The 20,239-nt window shown below is 37.0% G+C and overlaps 1 protein-coding gene across 13 annotated transcripts in view; it reads right to left on the reverse strand.

The window, feature by feature from the left end:
• The window catches only part of LOC306887113 (myocyte-specific enhancer factor 2D homolog), a 57,273-nt gene extending 40,088 nt beyond the window's left edge, over positions 1-17,185 (reverse strand). For 5 of the 13 annotated variants that reach the window (XM_079444636.1, XM_079444631.1, XM_079444632.1 and 2 more), the window contains exon 1: positions 16,959-17,179. The gene's annotated coding sequence lies outside the window, so the exon portion shown is untranslated. Of the gene's footprint in view, positions 1-2,804; positions 2,953-16,958 lie in introns of those variants that run through there. The other 8 variants (XM_079444629.1, XM_079444627.1, XM_079444630.1 and 5 more) reach the window with 5 other exon arrangements.
• Between the last annotated feature and the right edge of the window lie 3,054 nt (positions 17,186-20,239).

Genomic DNA, 20,239 nt, shown 5'->3' on the forward strand with positions numbered 1-20,239 from the left:
GGGGGAGGGCGGTGGGTACAGCACTGCAAGGACAGCATTACAGGAGGAGGGGTGTAATGGATCCGTGGTCTTTAGCTTGTCAGTCACACCATTGCTGTCTGACTTGTCAACTCTGAAAGCAAACTACAATGCTAGGTTACCACTTTCAACCCCCGTGTCAAGCCGTAGGATTCAACTAGTTTTTTCTTCTACTCATTTGACAAACAAAACACTTGTGAACAGACGAAAGACAGTTGTCTGTTGTGTTGTCTACAGTACTATAAGCTGTTGTTTACACCAGCTTATCATTTCCAGCATCAGTGTGGACAATGTGGTCAAACTTGTCGGTTTACAGCACTGCCGCACGGCTGAACAAACCCAAAGTGACAAAACTCTCAGGCTACTTCATCAGGCGGCAAATACCGACATGCAGGCTAACATGCTGTTCTAGGGCCAGGTAAATCTTTTTCCCTCTCACCCACCATGACCCTGATCTGCCACAAAAGATCTTGGAGACTAGGGATGTAACGGTATGAAAATTTCTTATCACGATTATAGTTACCAAAATTATCACGGTTATCAGTATTATCACGGTATTGTTAAAATGGAGATGTTCAAAAAGTACCGACACACAAATCACTTCAAGTTTTATACTTAAAAATCAACAAACAGCAAATAAAATGACTTTTTATTTGCATGATCACTAAAACAATAATAACATTACCAATGAGGTCTGGATTTTAAATGACAACTTGACTGACACCAGTTTAATCGCATGTTCAAATAAATAATGTAAATGTTCAAATAAAGCTTTGAAAAAGTTTCATATAAGAGGTAAACCTCACATTTCAGCCTTTAAAGAAAAGGGTCAAGTCAAAATGATAATTGATTAATAAATGATTATTTGTATTTTATCTGCTCCATAAATAATTCTATATAGCTTATCTGAATTGTTGAATTGTTTAAGTATGTAGAATCCACATAAGCTTGTTTTTCATCAACCGGTTAAAATTTACAGCAGGGCATGCAAATTTGGTCAATTTTTTGGCCAGACAGAAACTGCACACAGGCTGAATGTAAATAAGTGTCTGTAAATCCACTCTCTGTCAGCAGGTTGTGCTTTAAACGCAAAAGCTGAATTACAGCTGATTCCCGTGAACTCTGCGAACAAAGCAGTATTGTGTTTAAGAACACTTCCTTTAGGTATTGCATGGAGCGAAGATGAAAACAAAATGCCATCGAATCGTTTCTGTAGACAGAACCTTCAGAGGTACATTCATATAATTAATTCATTGATATATTCATTTGTATAATTCCCTCAGCACTCTTTTTAAACCTCCCAGCTTTTCTGCCCTATTTTCACTAAAAACGAAACTACTCTGCTGCCGTGCGCTCGTGAGACTGGTACTTAAAACTTTGCTTTATGCTGGACAGTATTTATTTATCGTGAGTTGTTCAGATTGAGGTAATCGAATACGGTTTTAATGAGGATTAAAATATGAAACAGTAATACTAACCGTGGGGAATTTTATCATGATTTATCGTCAAACCGGTAATCGTTACATCCCTATTGGAGACACACACTCACACACACCTTCCCTTGCAGCGTAACGTTGGTGACATCAATGTGACAATTGGAAAGGAGGGTGTGTTGCCAGTGGTTCGTCATGAACATGTCATTTGCGGTTGGTTACACAATGAAACAAAAGATTTTTTGGTTCGAACAAAAGATAAGCTTGTCAGTTCAGTTATATCTCAAAATCACAATCAGAAGACAAGCTAGACAAGGAAAAAGATGTCATTCGTGTTTCTGTAGTAAAGCTCAAGGGTGAAAGAGAAGCGCAAATAATGCTGGATAATGAGACACAATAATCTGATACGCCACAAGACTGGCAGCTATAAACATACATACTGATCTTTCTTTCCTGCTAATATTGACATACTTTTTCTCAAGTGAAAAGTACTTAAAACAACAATCGTTTTTCTGCCATGTCTACACAGTTCTCACCAGAAAAAGTACAATTATTATCCAAACAATACTGTAAATCTGTTCTTGAGTGAACTTTTTTTTTTATATCAAGAAACATATTATTATCAATGCAGAAAACAGTTGTGCTAATTAAACTGTAACGCTTTTTTAGGATTCTTGGACAGAGTAGAAAGTTCAAAAGAATTATTTAAATGGAATAAAAATCTTTTATAACATTATAAAATCTTTAGTCACTTTTAATTAATTTTATATGTCCTTGCTGAATAAAACGATTAATTTCTTTAAAAAACTCAACTTCTGAAAGGCAATGTACGTTTTTCATATTGAACTAAGACTGAAACTGCTGGTAAAATCATTAGACCGTATATATATATATATATATATATATATAAAAAAATAACACAACTGAATTCCTATTCCAACAGACTGAAAAGAAGAAGTATTGTGACAAAGGTACATAAAAAGTAAAAAAAAAGTAAAAAAAAAAAGATTGAGAGAGGCAGACAGAGATGTGGACTGCTCTGCGTGTAGAGTGAAGCTGTCATGCATTACAGCACATGGTCCTGTCACACCACACCACTCATCAACGCTCGGAAATACCCTGAAGGCAACACATTGTTCATGTCAACCTGATCTCTTAGTGACGTTTACGGAATATACAAATCTAAAAAAACAAACTATTAAACTATTTTAGGATGTTACTGCTCTATTTTTGTGTCACATTCAGTTATTTTTACGGAAACCAAAGCATTCAAGTATGAAATACATAAAAAGAAACTTGAAGTTACACTATCTTAATATAGTGTTACTGGTATCAAATTAAGCTTCTTCTTACCCCTTATAAGTAACGATGAACAAAAAGCCTCTGATTTGATCCTGACAGTTCCTTTCCAGTGACCCAATCAAGAAACAAATAAAATCCAAGCGGACTACAGCATAGCTCGTCCCATGACCTGGCTGACAGTGGAGACCTGTTCAGCAATGAGCTTCTAATGCAGAGCGCTCAGACCCCCAGCACTCCTCTCAGAGACCCCCACCCTCACCTTTTGCCCTAATATGCCTTTAGCAACTGCCTTCAATCCATCAGTGTCTTTAGATGTAACTGAGAGGGTGGATGGGTGTCAGGATTGGGACGCTTGTCAGTATGTCAGATCCTCTGTAGTAGCAGCTGCCTACAAACCTTTTGTTCCGACACCCCCTTGCGATGTCTCTGCTGTCACGGCTGTAGCAAATTCAACTTTTCAGGTCCAAAGCTGCTGCAGGCGACACCCCACGCTGGATCTTTTAGCTCTACATTTAGTATGGAAACATAAAGTAGCAATAACCTGTTGTCTTCAGTCTTTTCAGAAGAACAATCACGGTTTCACCAAGAACAAATCTCAAGATTTGCCCTTTCCTGACCTCTAAATCTCAGAAGGGCTTTCGGGGAGTGTGGGAATGCAAAGGCCATGGGTCTGTAAAACTGCAATGTCAATGAGTTTCCAATGGGAGGGACGAGAAAAAAAAAAACATTTTGGGCACAAAATCACGCTCTGGCACTGAGAACGTTACGGGTTGAGGAGGAGGTCTGGACACTGCGGTTTCTCACAAAGAGTAACTTATATGGATAAATGTTGTGGATAAGTGAACGGGGGGAAATTAAACCCCTCCCTATGCTAAAATGAAGCTGGAAATCTGCCATTAGTGAGAAAAAATATATATATCTACAAACATCTTTAACGTAAAACACACAGGCCAAAATCAAGAGGACGCAATTGCTAGAACAACAAAAATCATTGACTGGTCATCAGTCTGCTAAGATCCTGTTTCCTTGTTAACTCTCTTTCACTTTCTTTGTAGAGAAAGAATCGCATATTCAAGTTTGTAGAAACACTTTAATGTGCATATTGCCCATGTCCCCATCAAATATGGAAGTTTTTGGTGTACATGGCATCAGCTAATGTTGGCTAATGTATGTTATAGTTAGTTTTTCAGCAAAAATGTATTTAATGAATTCATGTAGTTACATTATAGCTGCATTATTTTGGCAAATTTAAATACAAAAGAATGTAAGGAAAATTATATTATTTTGTATTTTTAAAAAAACAACAACAAAAAGAATATATTTTGCAAGCCATCTTTTTTAAATAAAATTATCTTTAAGAAAACAAATGTCACATTTAGTGAAAAGTAACATTTTTAAACACTTAACACACACAAAATAAATAAATAAATAGATAACTGTTTTAATAAGACCAGTAAAAAGGTTGGCAGAACAGATTTTTTTTTTTTTAAATCCAAATTACTGACAAGAAAAAATTCCTAATTAATTGCTTACAATTTTTAATAAAATTGTATATGGAGAATGATATCTGACACTTTCATTCATTCTCTTACGGTCAGACTACAGTGTAAACTCGTTTTACATTCTACAAACTATGAACGAAAGAAGATTTTAGACAGGATATGAGCAAAGATTGTTTCGTTTCCCTATTTGTGCGTTGTCATACAAATACAACACAGTATTACCATAAATCCAGGAAGAAGTGTGATTTTCAGGGATCTTTTAGTTTCGCATATGAGGTATGGGCGGAAAAAAAACGGTCAGTTACTCCATCACGTCTTTCCATATCACCTTTCCCAGAAAACGCACTGTCATAAAAGAATTCCCATACCAGGAACAGCTGCGTACATGTGGCCTTTTAACTAACTAGACCAAATAACAGAACAAGCACTGTCCTATTTAAATGACCCGAGTTGAGTTCTGCAGACAAATATCACTGTTAAAAGCTTCTTCCAGAAGTGCTATAACATTTCAGATGTCCCTCAGTGAAATCTAGCTGAAGAATAAAACATGCTGTTCTCATGGACTGATGTAAAAGAAATGTGCTGAAAAGAATCAGTCGAATCTTCCATCCTGTTGTCATCACTAAAATGCTCTGTAATTCAGAGAAACACTGGATCTCCCGACCTAGTCAGATGATCACAGCTAAAGGGTAAAGGTCAAGATGAGCCCTAACAGACAACGCAACCTTTGCCTTTGCCAGTGCCACAATCTGAAATCATTTCCTCGGACCCTTCAAACAGCTCTTGAACAGGTACAAGCCAGAGCTTCTGTTAAACCAAGACTTATTCCATATCTGTCAAGATTTACTCTAGACATTCACAGAAAATAAACACAAAAATGTAAAGCACTACAGACAACACTTTGGACTTGCCAAATTCAGGGCTATGCAGGTGCTGTGTGGTTTAAGCAAGTTACTATGGGGTTCCTAGAGGTTTATTTACTGGTTCTCGTCAAAAGAGCCCACACTCAATTCTCTATGGCCCCATTTACACCTGATAGTAACACGCATTGTCTGTGCTCTGATCACTGAAATTCAGAGGTGGCCTGGGAACGATTCTAATCACATTTAATGAAAGTGTTCATGTAAATGTGTTTATTTATTCATATTTCCAATACACAATTTCAAATCTGCCAATTTTGGATCAACATATACACATACAAAGCTGTAATATTATCTTTATATATTGCAATATTATCATTATATTGTAATCAATAGGAGCACAAGTTGTAATTGCTGCCTAACACATCTGATGTGTCTGCTGAACCGAAAGAAACTAACCATATAAAATGAATTAGATTCTATCTGTAGTATATTACTTCCATATGAACATTACTTCAGTACACTTATGTCTGGCTGATAACAGAATACTTCCTAATTTTAACACTGAAACAAGCATTTTCTGTTAAGCTACTTTGAAATAATATATACTGCGAAAAGTGCTCACAGTAAAAAAAAAAACAGTAAAAACTAAAATCACTCTCTACAAATGAATTTAGGCATCACAAAATTATAACGTACAGCATGAAAGGATATTCATTGAGATTTGCTAAATATTACATTAAATAGTGTTTAAATTAAATAGTTAAATTGTTGTTGATCAGTCTACACCAGTCAAGGACATGAGTAAACGTCAGGGCCTTTACTATGACAGAGCCATCAGATGTTGTCTTCTCTCTCCAACGTTTAGGAGGGTGAGAAGAGATGGGTCTCTGGTGTTAAAAAAGGTATTTAACATGAGAGAAGCAGCCCACACACACACAGCTTCTACCATCCTACTGAACACTCAAAGGAGCTCACTCTCTCTCAAAGACACACACACACACACACACACACTTCTCAGAAACAGCTGACATTTCAGCAGGCAACAGCTGACAGGCTACAGGTGGGAAGGGCACAACCTTTTTAACCCCGTACATCCCCTCAACACACAGCCCTTGCCCTCATCCTGGAGCTTTTACACTCTGAATCACTCACACACACACACACACACACACACACACACACACAGGCACACCTGTTAGTACTGCAGAGGAACTGTGATAAACCCTTCCTCCACCGCAGGTTATTTATTTCTGATGGCGGCCTCCCTGTCTCCCTCGCTCTTCCTCTCGGTTTCCTCAGCGCAGTGAGTCTCCTTGTTCTGTCTGAGTCTTTGATAACTTCAGCAAATGTTTCTATTCACTGTGTGCAGCAAGCAAAATGTTCAGATGGCAACAGTCACGTGGATCTGACATTCCAGCTTTGAGAAGGTCTTTTTTTACTCAGTAACTGAAAACTGTTTTTGTTTCTTTAATACAATGTAATTTGGTCCTTGGAACTAAACAAGAAAACAATAGGTAAAAATGTGCCAGAGCGGAGTCAAACAGGCTGTATTTTTCCTATGGATGCACCAAAATAGAATATGTGGCCTATATCAAAAATGATTTGTTTAAATTAAAGAAAAAACACACACACACACACACACACACACACACACACACACTAAAAACTGCGGTTGCTACGGCTGTTCTTTTGAAAGTTCTCTTCATCAAACAATCCTGAAAAAATTCTATCACTTTCCACGAAAATATTCAACATTGATGATAAAAAAAATAATTCTTGAGCACCAAATCCACACATTAGAAAAATTCTGAAGGATCATCTGATACTGAAGCCTGAAGTAACAGCTGCTGACCATTCAGCTTTGGCATCAACGGAATAAACTACATTCTAAAATACATAAAAATAGACAATAGTTATTTTAAATTGTAATATTTCAGAATATTTCTGTTTTAACTTGTATTTTTGATCAAATAAATACAGGCTGGGTGAGCATAAGCAATTTCATAAGCAATATTATTTCAAAACAATTTTTACCAACCCCATACTTTCTAAAGACAATGTTTTGTGCATACTATTTTTTAGGACAAGCGCCTTAACTTATTCTGTCAGACATATATGCAAACCAATAGAACACAGCTCTGACTAAGTCAAATGTCCTAAAATGTCAATATTTAAATAGCCTAAAGAGTAAACTAATAACATAAAACAAACATCAACGAAATCTAGCCTTTTTAAAAGCTTGTAACACATTCTGGTAAAGCACTTGATAAAGACTTGCAAAATAGAAGACAAGAAAAATAAGGAAAAAAAGAAAGAAAAGTGCTGCCTGCTGCCCTCAAGATGGACTGTAGGAGTGCTTATGTAGCATTTGAATAATATAAACATTGGCTGTAATCCCCAGAAGAAAACATGTAGTGGTTAAGATTCACTAAATCCTTGCTGAAGGCAGATCATGGAAAAGATGCGTAAACATTCACGTCGAAGCAAGTGTGCAGGATAAAAGAGCCCTCTCTAAGAGAGACAGCAAAGAAAAACATATTTCATTAATCAATTAAATCCAACAAAAAAAAAATAAAACATTAACATGAGGTAACATTTTATAAACCTCTACAAAGAAATATCCCATGGCTGGATCTGATTGGCCGACCGGGCCTTGTTGTTTCAAGTGCACAATTGCTTTCAGAGCTCCATCTGAGAGAAGCGTGCATATTCACATGAGTAAACACTCATAAACACTCATACACCCGCACACCAAGTGTGTCACATTGGAAGTAGAAAGAGGGGATTTTTTTCTCCCTGTCCCTCCTCCCTCTCTGGCATATTTCCCGGCTCTCCATACTGCTGCCTGCATCTCCTGTGATGAGAGGAGGCCAGCCAGAAATCTTCCATTAAAACATGGCGGAGATCGGCCATACTGAGCCTCAAGAGCGAAGGAGACAATGTGTGCAGATGGCCCTAGACAAAAACCACAGCTGTACCGCCATAGAACTGTAGCGCCCCATGAGAAAAAGAGACAGCAGCAAGTAAAATAATAATAATGAGAAATACAGCTGCAAGCAGCAATTACTGAGGCCAAGCATTATATTGAATTGTACTCAAATGTAAACGAAATTACAAAGTTATAAGCATAAATAAATATTTGAAGTTTTACTATTAGGTGGCGCTGTAAACAAACTGCTTCGATAGCCTTAGGGTACAGCGATTGTTGTCCAATTAACATGTGTATTTGTGCTGGATAAAGTTGAGCTACATTTGTATTATAAAGTCAAGTCTGGTCTAGTAGTACGACTTCAAAAAACAACTGGTACTTCAGTCAAACGCAAAACATTTACAATACACTTTCATTTAATGTTTTCCAAGCATTTCAAAACAAATTATGGCTTTAGTCTATCAGTTAGTTGGTTGGCTGTCTGGTTGGTGTTTTACTGCTTTTCCAGCTTCCTTGGCTATTTTCATGGTGAAGGTTTTTAAATTTTTCATTAAAATGTTCATAAGAGAACTTAAACCAATATAATTTAATAAAATATGTTTAAGAGATACTGGACTCTGGCATATCGATGGATCTTCATTTGATATTAAAAACTTAAATAGTTCTGCATTGTGTATAAATGATTTGATTCCAGCAATTATTGAATATTTTACCCACAGTAGGGTTCGTTTCATATGATTTGTTGTTCGTACACTGATCCCATACATTTCGCAATTTGTTGATGACATAGGATACTATGGTAGTTTTGAGATCTGAGAGTTGTATGGAACACTTTTCCTATATTCTATCCAATATCAAATTTTTAAAGTTAATGTAAAGGCTCCTAGCGTTAGTGACAAAGTTTCATTTCAGTTGCCGATAGCATTGCGAAAAACACTGTCAGTTTATCGACTTCATGTCAAATTTGTTAGCATCTTACAAGTAAACCATTCTGAATATAAAATATATAGCCTAGTCAATCATTTTTTGTCAGACATGGACTTTTTTAGATTATTTGACCCAAATTGGATAAAGACTGGACAAATTTTGAGAAGACAAAAACTGTTTTTCCTAAAATTCAAAATGTCCTGGCATGACAAAAGAGTCTCGTGAGTTAGTGGACTCTGCATCACCTAAGATATACAAAGAGGGTATGACGTAAAATGTTGACAAACTTTTTTTTTTTACCCCTGGGTGGTGCTGTCCTCAATAGGGTGTCAACGTTTTTTCTTCTAGACCAAAAAATGTGCAAAAAAATGTAGCTGACAGCTTGAACGTGAGACCCTAAAGTTGTTCTGAGGACAATTCAGTCCCACCCCAATCAGCATGCCAAATTTCTCAACTTTCCTTCAAACAGTTCCAGGGACCACCACAGAGCCCTAGCCAGGGTAATAGTAAGAATACTAATAACACAGAACCCCAAACTACAATAAGGGAGAATGAGAGAAAGAATTGGAAAGGAATCAGATCAAAAGGCTGATGTAAGAGAGAGAACAGCAGCAAAATGAGAGATGCAGGAGTGTACGGTTTCAGCAATTGGCTTCAATGTTTGCTGTTTCAGCTGTGCGGGAGTGATGGCCAACCCTTGCTCTCACGCCACTGTAACCCCGTTAGTGCGTCCGCTACCCAACACATGCAACACTAGGTTGTGCGATTGTGCCGTCCAGTCATGCTAACAGCAACACTGCGTTCAAAGATTTTTAAAAGCATTTTGCAGTCCATTTATTCATTTACCAAGTGCTCCACAATACAGGCCATTAATGCTAATGCAAAAGTATTATAAAAAAAGTCCCATATTTTATTAATGATCAAGATGTTTGCTCTCCTACATTTCGTTCCAAACCTGTATAATTTTCTTTGTTTATAATAACACAAAGGAAGACATTTTGAGATATTTTGTGTTTTTTGTCCATACAATGGAAGTCAACCAAAACTGTTTGGTTACCAACATTCTTCAAAACATCTTCTTTTGTGTTCCACAGAAGAAAGGAAGCCATACAGGTTTTGAATGACACGAGGGGGGGTAAATGATTACAGAATTTTCATTTTTGGGCGAACTATCCCTTTAAGCCTTTTTAACTCAAGTATCCTGAATAACCCTGAATGTGAAACAGAGCTAATCGCAGTGTTAGGTCATATATCATTAGTAAGCCAGTTACGGACAGGAAAAACAGAGGAAGAGTTGCCGTTATCTCTGTCTTTATAAGAACATGGGATTGAAATCATTAAGATCTTATTCTATCACCTCCTACATCACGCTGCAGAATCAGGTACAAGGTTGCAGTAAATGACTTTGTGTGTGTTCCCAAGGGAAATATCTGTGTCGGGTATGCACAGGTTACACTAGACAAGAGCTGACAAGATGACAGCGAGTTCTCTGCTTTGTTCTGGAAGGAAAAAGCACACAGAGTCAGACGGTGACAGAGAGCTGATGGGTAAAGAAGCTGCTATTTTGAAAAACATTATTTTTTTGTCCATATAATGAAAGTCAACAACATTGGACCTTATTGTCTTTGAATGTATGAACAAAAAAAAACACAAGATATTTTACAAAATATCTTCTGTTGTGTTCTACAGAAGAAAGTCATACAGGTTTGAAACGACATGAAGGTGAGCAAATAATGAATTTTAATTTTCAGGTGAACTATCCCTTTAAGGACATCAATGTATTCAATAAACAAAAGAAAAAAAATGTTACTGGATCTTCATGAGATAAATATTTAGCATTTGAAAATCAAAACAGCATTTAATTTATGTAGGTCATGGTTGTCGGTTTTATGCAATTGGATATTTCATCCACTAACACTTACATTTAGCAGAGGGAAAAAAACATAATCTGGATAAATTGACGACAAAACACCACCGTCACACAAGAACCAAAATATCCACACAGATGCAAACAGAAAGGAGAAGCCATTCACCATATTTAGAGCCGAACTTCTAATGCTTTGCACAGATTAATCCCAAACTAAAAATAAACAGAATTTGATTTTTCAGGTTCTCATTTGTTTTCCTTTTAACCACACGCCAGGAATGAGGTCACCACACATCATTTTAGCTCGAGGGGAATTTTAAGGAATTCAGTACTACTGATGATGACATATTTTGAGCTCAACCAAATATGTCTGATTCACGAAATGGAAATCAGTGTCGTGGAGACTACGTGAAAACGTCCAAGCATGACAGATGTCTGAGCTGCCTGCGTTCATTAATCAAGCATTCGCATGTTAACCAGAATAAAGGCAGTCATTTCATCATTTACCTAATAATGCATTCGGTGTCTTGCATAATAAAATGATTAAAAGATGTTCACACGAGGACCAATTATTCATGTTTATATCTTACTACAAAAATGAAAAATGGTTCTATGGTGTGGTTAAGAATACTGTGAAAACATATGTGCTTCAATTGCCGCTGATGCAGTGAAACGGAAACAGAAAATATGATGTAGAAATGGCATGATATGCACATAGGCATTAAAGAGACACTTAAAGGTTAAACCTGGGGGTTCTTCAAGCAGCGAGAGCATGAATGGTGTTCTGTCTTTTTAACCCATGTGTTTGTGTGAATGCATGAGTGGTGGTCTTTATAAGGGACACAGCTGCTCTCTCCTCAGTAAGATGACACCAGTACTTCAGCATTGAGGTAACCACACTGTTCTCTAGACCTTGTTTGGACAGCAAAATCTAGTCCAGAATTCTACCTTCCAAGTCAGTCTAGAAAAAGAAATGGGAACTTGGATGGGGCCTTGAAACAACTAAAAGAATGGAATTTCATGTATAGCATTTTATAATAACTGTCATTAACTTAATTAATTTAAATTGATAAAATAATCATCATTATTTAACATGCGTTTGAAGAGCTGTCACGAAATGTCATAAAATTTTATGTAGTGATATTTATTATTTTCATGTCATGGCCGATAATAACCAATAATTGATCATTTAAAATCAAATAATATATAAAAATTCAAATCAGTCTTTTTAAAATACTACTTACCCATCATAATATTAGAATACTAAGTATAAAAAATGGCTTGCTACCTAGCTTTATTCATGTATATGTATATATATATATATATATTTATTTATTTATTTTTATGTACATAATATATGTGTGCTGTGTATATTTATAATTAGGGTCGGGCGATATGGCCAAAAAAAATATCACAATAATTTTTTTCATATCAGTCGATATCGATAATTATCACGATAAATGTCAAATCTTTATTTCTTTCAAGTTTAAAGCCAGAATTTTGCACCATTTGCTAATTTTCCTTAAAATAAATATCTAAATAGAAAAATTAATTTCTTAGTTTCTGCATGTTCTAATGAGTGATATTGTTTCAAATCAAGAAACAGGTTTGGGTTGCCTGCTAATATTAATAATAATAATAATAATATCACTTTTTTTGTATCTCTTGGGAATGCACATTTGATAGTAGCTTGAGCTAGGATGCAGAGCTTTTTAAAGTCAGTAACATCTGTAAAATTGTACCAACCTCAGTTTTATATGGTTAAAGTTATTCCGAGCAAGTTTTTTTTTTTTTTTTTTTTTTTTTTTTTTTTTTTTAAGCTTATGATCTCCCATAGAAGCATACATTTAAATCATGATAAACACAATTAAAAACACACATATAGCACCTCAATACCATGGTAAAAATATTACTGTTTTTAGGTAGCCTGTTTGTATGAAAAACAGTAGTCTAAAAACATTCAGTATAAATGCACACATGCTATAGCTTCATCACAAATACATACATTATGATTATATACATTACTTCTGTAATAAAATTCAGTGAGAATATCCCACATCTCTGCCACAATACCATGGTGCAGTTAGTGCTACTACAGTAAATCCATGGTAAATGAGGGCGATGTGTAGACTGAAAAGCCTTCTGACCGTCTCATTGCACAGTGTTTCTCCTGTTTGGCTATAAACTAGTTTAAATCACCGAGTCATTTGTGTTCATCGCTGAATTCAAGCGTTTCACACTGGATCTCACAGCGCTGTTTAGTGCTCGCGTGACCGAGTAAATACATTGAGCTCGCACTGCGTGGCAGTTAGAACTTTGATTCGAGCGGATAAACGGTCCATGTGGCGTGATTCAAATGAGTTTCGTTCCGCTTTTGGAGCATAAACATTATATCGAACATTTATCGAACTCTTCATCGTTTTATCGAGGTAAATTATATTTATTATATTTATTATGCATATATAAATACACACACATACATGTATATATTTCAGAAAAATATGCTCTGTTTAGATATTAAATATATTTATTTATAATATAAATTATATTAATATAAATATAGACATGTAAATACATGAAAATATTTTCTAAATATATTCTGTAAGTGTGTATTTATATATACACATACATAAGAAATAAACACAGAACACACACATTTTGCAAACAAAAACTTTTCTATTGTATGCGATTAATCATGATTATACGACCCCCCAAAAATAACGAATTTATTCAACAATTCATCTCCTGATGGTGAACCCCCGCTGGACGCAAAGTGCGTACGCTCTTCTGTGTTAGCCGCATACAGGATACGCTTTCTACGTGTATTTACGCTTTGATTTGAACCCAAACAGCATATCCGGTATTCAGCTGACACAGAAGAGCGTACACACTTTGCGTCCAGCGGGGATTCACCAAAATGGTGCTACGCTGAACCAGAGGAGACGGATTGTTGAATAAATTCGTTATGTTTGGGGGGGGGGGGGGGGTTCCTCATAGTATCATAACGTTACAGTTGAACCACTGATGGCAGATGGACTACTCTGACGAAGTCTTTCATACTCTTCTGGGCCAAGACAGTGAAAATTGTTTGGCAGTCAATGGGACAGTCGCAAACCTCCCAGTTTTCATCCAAAATATCTTAAATTGTGTTCCGAAGACGATGAAGCTTTTACGGGTTTGGAACGACATGGGGGTAAGTGATTAATGACAAAATTTTCCTTTTGGGGTGGAGTAACCCTTTAACCACAGAGTAATAAAACACTTTACATTTAAACGTTTATTAATACTTGAAAAAGGTGCCAACATCAGCTTTTTCAAGTCTGAGATACCAACGCACAATATGAAAACCAAAGCATGCCTGCTAGTGCTAACATTTCAAAAGCTCATTTTAAAAGCATGCAACTCTGATTGCTTGTCAAAACCCCTAAACCCCTGCCAATCTCGTCTCATCTCCAGCGGAAAAGGCCCTCATCATCAGTGGTCTCTTTTCACACTGCTCATTACCTTAATTGATGTTTAACCCCTAGATCAGCTGATGACGGCTCAATTAAGAGCTTTCTGGAGGAGAGATTAACACAGGAAAGGAGGACTGTGCTCTCTCGGAGGAGCTTCAGCCCTTCAGCGTGCCCTACTCCACCAACCGCACAGCCAGTAAGGACACTGAGGCCATTTTGAATTGGAAAGGGAAGGGAAGGTCCCCCCTCCTCCCCATAAAACTTCATTTAATAAGCACCGCTATGACCTTAAAGTGGATTTGTTTCCAATCAGATGTTGGCCAATATCAGATGCCACTGATCAAGGACAAAATTGCAATAACTGTGTCTTCTGTCACCATTAACACTCCCTCATGTCATTCCAAACATGTATGACAGATATTTTGATGTGCGTTTTTCCATTCAGTCAATGGTGTTTTGGACCCCATTGACTATCATTATATGGACAAAAACAGTTGAAACATTCTTCAAAATATCTTTTGTGTGTTGCATAAAGGTTTGAAATGACATTAGGGGGAGTAAAGACAGAAATTTAATGCAAACTACTCCTTTAAACTCAGCAATATTTGACAAAAAAGAAAAGAAAACTGTGGACCACAGCTGGATGTCTGGGTAAAGTCCACAGCAAGCATTTGTGTCAAACGCTTTCAGGGAGACACTAAAGGCCAGAGACATTGTTCGAGTGGAAAATGGATTAAAACATGTGACCAGAGGATATTTTAGAAATTTCACAATGAGAACAAAGTGAAGACCTGCTTCACAGGCAGCAGAAGACCTTTGATACACGCGAGAGCACATGTAATAAAATCCACACATCAAATACAAGACAGACAGATAGACATCTAATAAAAACAGTGGCCGCACAGTCATAAATTTGTTTATGTGGAAAACTAGATAAGAGACTCAGGATGAATAGTCATTATTTTGACTTCGTGGTGATGAAAACATCGCTATAGATGATCAGGATAAAGACATAACACTACTTTTGTTCTGTCCTGTTTTGCATCATCCTGGCCTGCTTAAATGGGTTTCATGTTCCATCACAACAAAAACATTTTCTGAACTGCATCCGCTTAATCATTTCCATGCATCAACCTTCCCATTAGCAAACAGCGCTTCTTCACGAAACGAACGTGATTGTTCGCAGGATGCTTGTTATTTTCTGAAAACTTTTTTGAAGCATTTCAAATCAGCAGCGGTAGGTTTGTAATCTGTGAAAGAATCTTTTCTCTCTGACTGTTGTTGGTACCCCAGGTGGGAGGACATAACAGCATTGAGACTCTGGAGGTAGAGCTGACACCCTGCTGGGAATCACGACTGCACAGTACCTGTCTGCATGACCTAGACATTCAGCTCATTATGAGATTCAGCCTATAATGAGAGCTGGAATTCTGACGCCACCAATCAAAAGCTTTGTACACGCACACACACATTACACTACAGCAAAGCATCTTGAACAGAGGACTTCACACTTACAACTCAGCCTGAGCCTGTGGAAACTTCCAACTAACGTATTTTTATGAGAGACTGAAGTCACACTTTTACAGCTTGTTAAAGTGACATTTCTTCTCTGAATGCCTTAGGACAGGGGTTTTCAAACTGGGCTCTGGGGACGTCCAGGAGGCCGACTGAAAAATTTCAGTGGCCAAAAAAAAAAGTTATTTTTAAATGTACCAAATTCAACATTATATGACATTATATCATGAGATTAATAATGAATATTTTATTAAGGATTCCTAACAATGATGACCATTTTAATTTGAACAAAAAATAAATATTTTTTATAATAATACAGAATCATTTATTTTGGCTTTACTACAACGCTAAAATGATTACAGTAATTAAAAGCAGTTATTTTGTTTGACAAAGTATTTAATTTAGGAAGAGGGTTTCTTTGCATGGGGGGGGGGGGGCATCATTTCTGGGTGTCCTTGGCATAAAAAGTTTGACTTTAGAGCCAGCAAACGTTCACAAAGAAAGTTTTTACGAGTACGAATACACCAAAAACACATGTTATTGCATAACAGAAAGAGAGAGGGTGGTGTCGCAGAACTGCGTAGGTTAAACCAAACTTTTGTATAGAGTCCGCGAGCAGGATCAACCAAACTTGATATGTAAGTGGCTTGAGAGTGCTAAAAAATTAATTCTAAAATACCTAGAATCAGTTATTAGCACATATGTTATACCTCATAACACATGCTATCCTGTAGCGCACTACACAGTGAGCCGAAATGTGTGGCTGCATCAAAATCATGTTGACATTTCAGACAGCGACTAAATCTGACAGCTAGTCAGAAGCACCACAACAATGAACACCGTTCATATCGGCCCCGTAAGTCACGATTTATAATAATACACTAACTTTAAGGTAAATAATTGTTTAAAAAGTACTGTAACTGTGATGGGTTATATCTTATGCCCTTGTCACCAATTGGTCATTAAAAGCTAGTCTGAACCTCCGTATCCCACTAGCTTTCAGTCGCGACTCTTCCCCCTTTGATGCAATAAAAAGACGCACTAACGCGAAAGAGCCTTAATTTCAATATTTTGTAATAAATTCAGAGAGGTGACTGCAATAATTGGGCACTGTAAGAGCTTCAGCTAGACTGGACGAACGACTTACCCGGAGCAGCTACAAGATCCACATCTGTGCGATAAACACCAGGTTTCTTACGGCCCGGAGCGTGAAAGAAGTGTAATATAGATCAAACCACACAAGAATATAAAAAAACACCGAGCAGATGTCAATAGTAATATGTGGAATCCTTAATTCCTGTTCAGGGTTATTATTTAGCCCGTACAGTCAAAAACCTCCATGTACAAAGTGTCCTATCCACCATGACTGGCAATGCATTATGATTGACAGATAATGTGGCCAATCACAAATGAGCTCTGCGTGTTTCGACCAATCGGGTTACAGTACGGTCGCTTCTGTGTGAAAACAGAATTGTGGGCGGGGCAAATGTGCAGTAGGAAGAAATCACACTGAAGCGGTTTATGTATTCATCCGCCTCCCCATCTTAATGAAAAGATCCTGTAAAATTCCTCTCCGTGTTTACATTTGAGAACTGGAATGTAATAATTACACGTATTTGTATTCTATATTTGAAATACTTTTAATATATAAATGTCCTTCAAGCATGGTGTTGTATTGTTCTGGTGCGCTATATTAAACACGTTTTATTATTAATCATATCAGATGTGCACAGTTCAGAAGGTTACGTCAGCAAGTACATTTTTTCAAAGTATAATAATAATACGTCAATCAATCACAAGCAGAATTGCATTAATGCATTTTATTCGCAACTCTTTTAACCACGAGGAAACATTAAGTATAAAGAACAGCCTATTTTTGAACAAAACATTAATTCTTAATAATACAGAATTCGACCAGACTGATTTAGCGGCTCCAGGTAAGAGACATTTCGGCTCAATCCAATAAAAGCATGGAAAGCCCTATTTTTCGTGGAGGAATATAGTGTTTACAGAGGGAATGGTGGTGATGCAGACAGAGAAAAATTAACATGTCAGAGTGCAGTAAGTAAGTTTGAAGGCAGCTGAAACGGATACAGTTTCACTGATCAATCTGGAAATCAGCGCCACGGGTTTTGAAATAACACGAGAACAATAAACAAGGCCGGAATCTTATTTAAAGGACTGAATAATGAGAATGCACTTGCGACATTTACTCGGATCAGAGCGTGCGTCACTGCGACGGAGGAACACTTAAAGTCACAGGACTCAAAAACAAAACTCCTTAAGTCTGCGTTTTATTTGAGATGCAATCAATGCAAACAAAAAACTCTTGAGAAGATTATCATATAAACTATCATATAAATCATATGCTTTACTGTCATTAAGTTTAGTTTAGTTTTTGAATTTAGTCACAAGCAGCTGTTTCATATTTAATAAGTCACTCGAATGCAGTTGCAAACGTCTCCAATAAATCAAATTTGTGTGTTGCTCTTAACTATATTATGAAGAAAACCCATTCATTTACTTAAAAGAAGCAACAGGAATGTAGCCCATTGCATAGGCCTACCTATGGAGGAGAGAGATTATTCTGTTTTATTCCTTGTGTAAGGAGCTTATGCACTGGGGTTTTGTGGAAGAGCATTTATACAAACAGATGGACACCCTGTTGCCCTCTCCCAGATCACTCGCTTCCTACATTCACACGCCTGCGCACTCAACAGAATGCCATTCAGCCACGAAACCTTCACTGCAAGCAAAAACAATCATTAAAGTGGGGCTGCAATGACAGAGATGACTCAGACAAGCCCTCTGATCTGGGAGCAGTTATTGACCGACCACGGTGGGCAGTTATGAGCGAGGGAAAAAAGTCAGATTAGATCTTTGGTGTGCATAACAAAACATTATGCTGTGCATTGTGATTTGGGACCAGTTGTGACTATAAATCTTTTAAACTTTAAATTAGTTTAATCTCTTCGGCACGGTTGCTTAATAGTCATCACGGGGCTGTGGTACCTGCGTGCTTGAACACGTGTTTCAAACCAGCTGCTTTCAGAGCTGAGAAGAGCTGGAAATGACACTTTACAGATGGATTCTCTTCTCATTTCCTTCTCTTTTTTCCCCCCTCTCTCACTCTTTCTTTGACACACAGATGCACACTTGCTTCTTTCTCTCCATGCATCGCTCTCTATCTGCCTCATTCTTTCTTTTTCTCTTTTCCTTTATTTCTGAATGTATTAATCCAGATGAAAGGTGTGTGGGTGAAAATTTTCCTCTCTGCATTGACCCGCTGATCTTCTGCACTTGGCTTCCGTAGCATCCTGTCTGCTGCCTAGCAACTCTCTGTATCTATGGCAACAAAGCCAACAAACCCTCCTGCCTCTATCAAACGTACCCCCACAATGAGCTGCTGTAAGTATGGCAATCAGGAACAGGCAAGAATTCAGTAAGTGGAAAAGCTTAGAAAAAGGCACTCAAATTATTATTAAAAACTAATCGTTTTGAAGTGTCTAAATGTCTCTCACGGTCAAATCTCCACTGCAAAGAAATACAGCATCATGTGTGACAAGGCTGCTTTATGCAATGCATCTACCAAATCTATTATGAATAAATCAGAATTTACCCCATATTTGGCTGCTGTTTTAGGTATAATTTGAAAGATATCATTTTGACAGCATGCTAATTAATGCATTGTATTGATATGATTATCAAGACACTCTGTTGCTCTTTAAACTTCATAGAAAATGAACATTGTCAGCACAGAGTGCTTTAAATACAACCCAGCGCTGGGTAAAATATGGACAAAGCCAGCAATTGGGTTGTTTTGACCCAGCGGTTGGGTTACTCCCCAGAAGGTTGGTTTAAACATTTAATCCAACTGCTGGGTCAAAACAACCTAATTGCTGGGTTTGTCCATATTTTACCCAGCATTTTTTTTAGAGTGTAGGTTTTTATTTACAATATAGTTAGTAGCCTATTGTTTTTTTTAAATCAAACGAAAAGTAAGTTTCGTGATATTCTGTGGCGTAGTGGAGAAGCTTGCACTGTCTCCAAAGTTAAACCTGCAAATTCAAATGGCTCGCGTGTGATTTGTGGATGGGGACGTTGCGCCCTCTAGTTGCCACACTGGGGCAAGAGCAGTGAAAGAGCAAGGAATGGTTTTTCCTAACGCATAGTAAGCTTAAGTAGGTCGTAGTAACAATCGTACGAATCATCTTAGTATTATGATATGTTTTCCAATAATAATTTATAAAATAAATATTACTTGAAAATAGTCGAAGAACTACAAGTGTTCTAGAATGACATAATCGCAAGAAGAATGTGCAATGTGATAGTTACTGTATTTACTATTATTTATATATGATAATATAATAATATTAAATAAATCCTTAAATAAAGATATGTTTTATTTATGAAGGGATAATATAATGG

Source organism: Barbus barbus, assembly GCF_936440315.1.
Source record: "Barbus barbus genome assembly, chromosome: 21".
NCBI classification, from domain to species: Eukaryota; Metazoa; Chordata; class Actinopteri; order Cypriniformes; family Cyprinidae; genus Barbus; species Barbus barbus.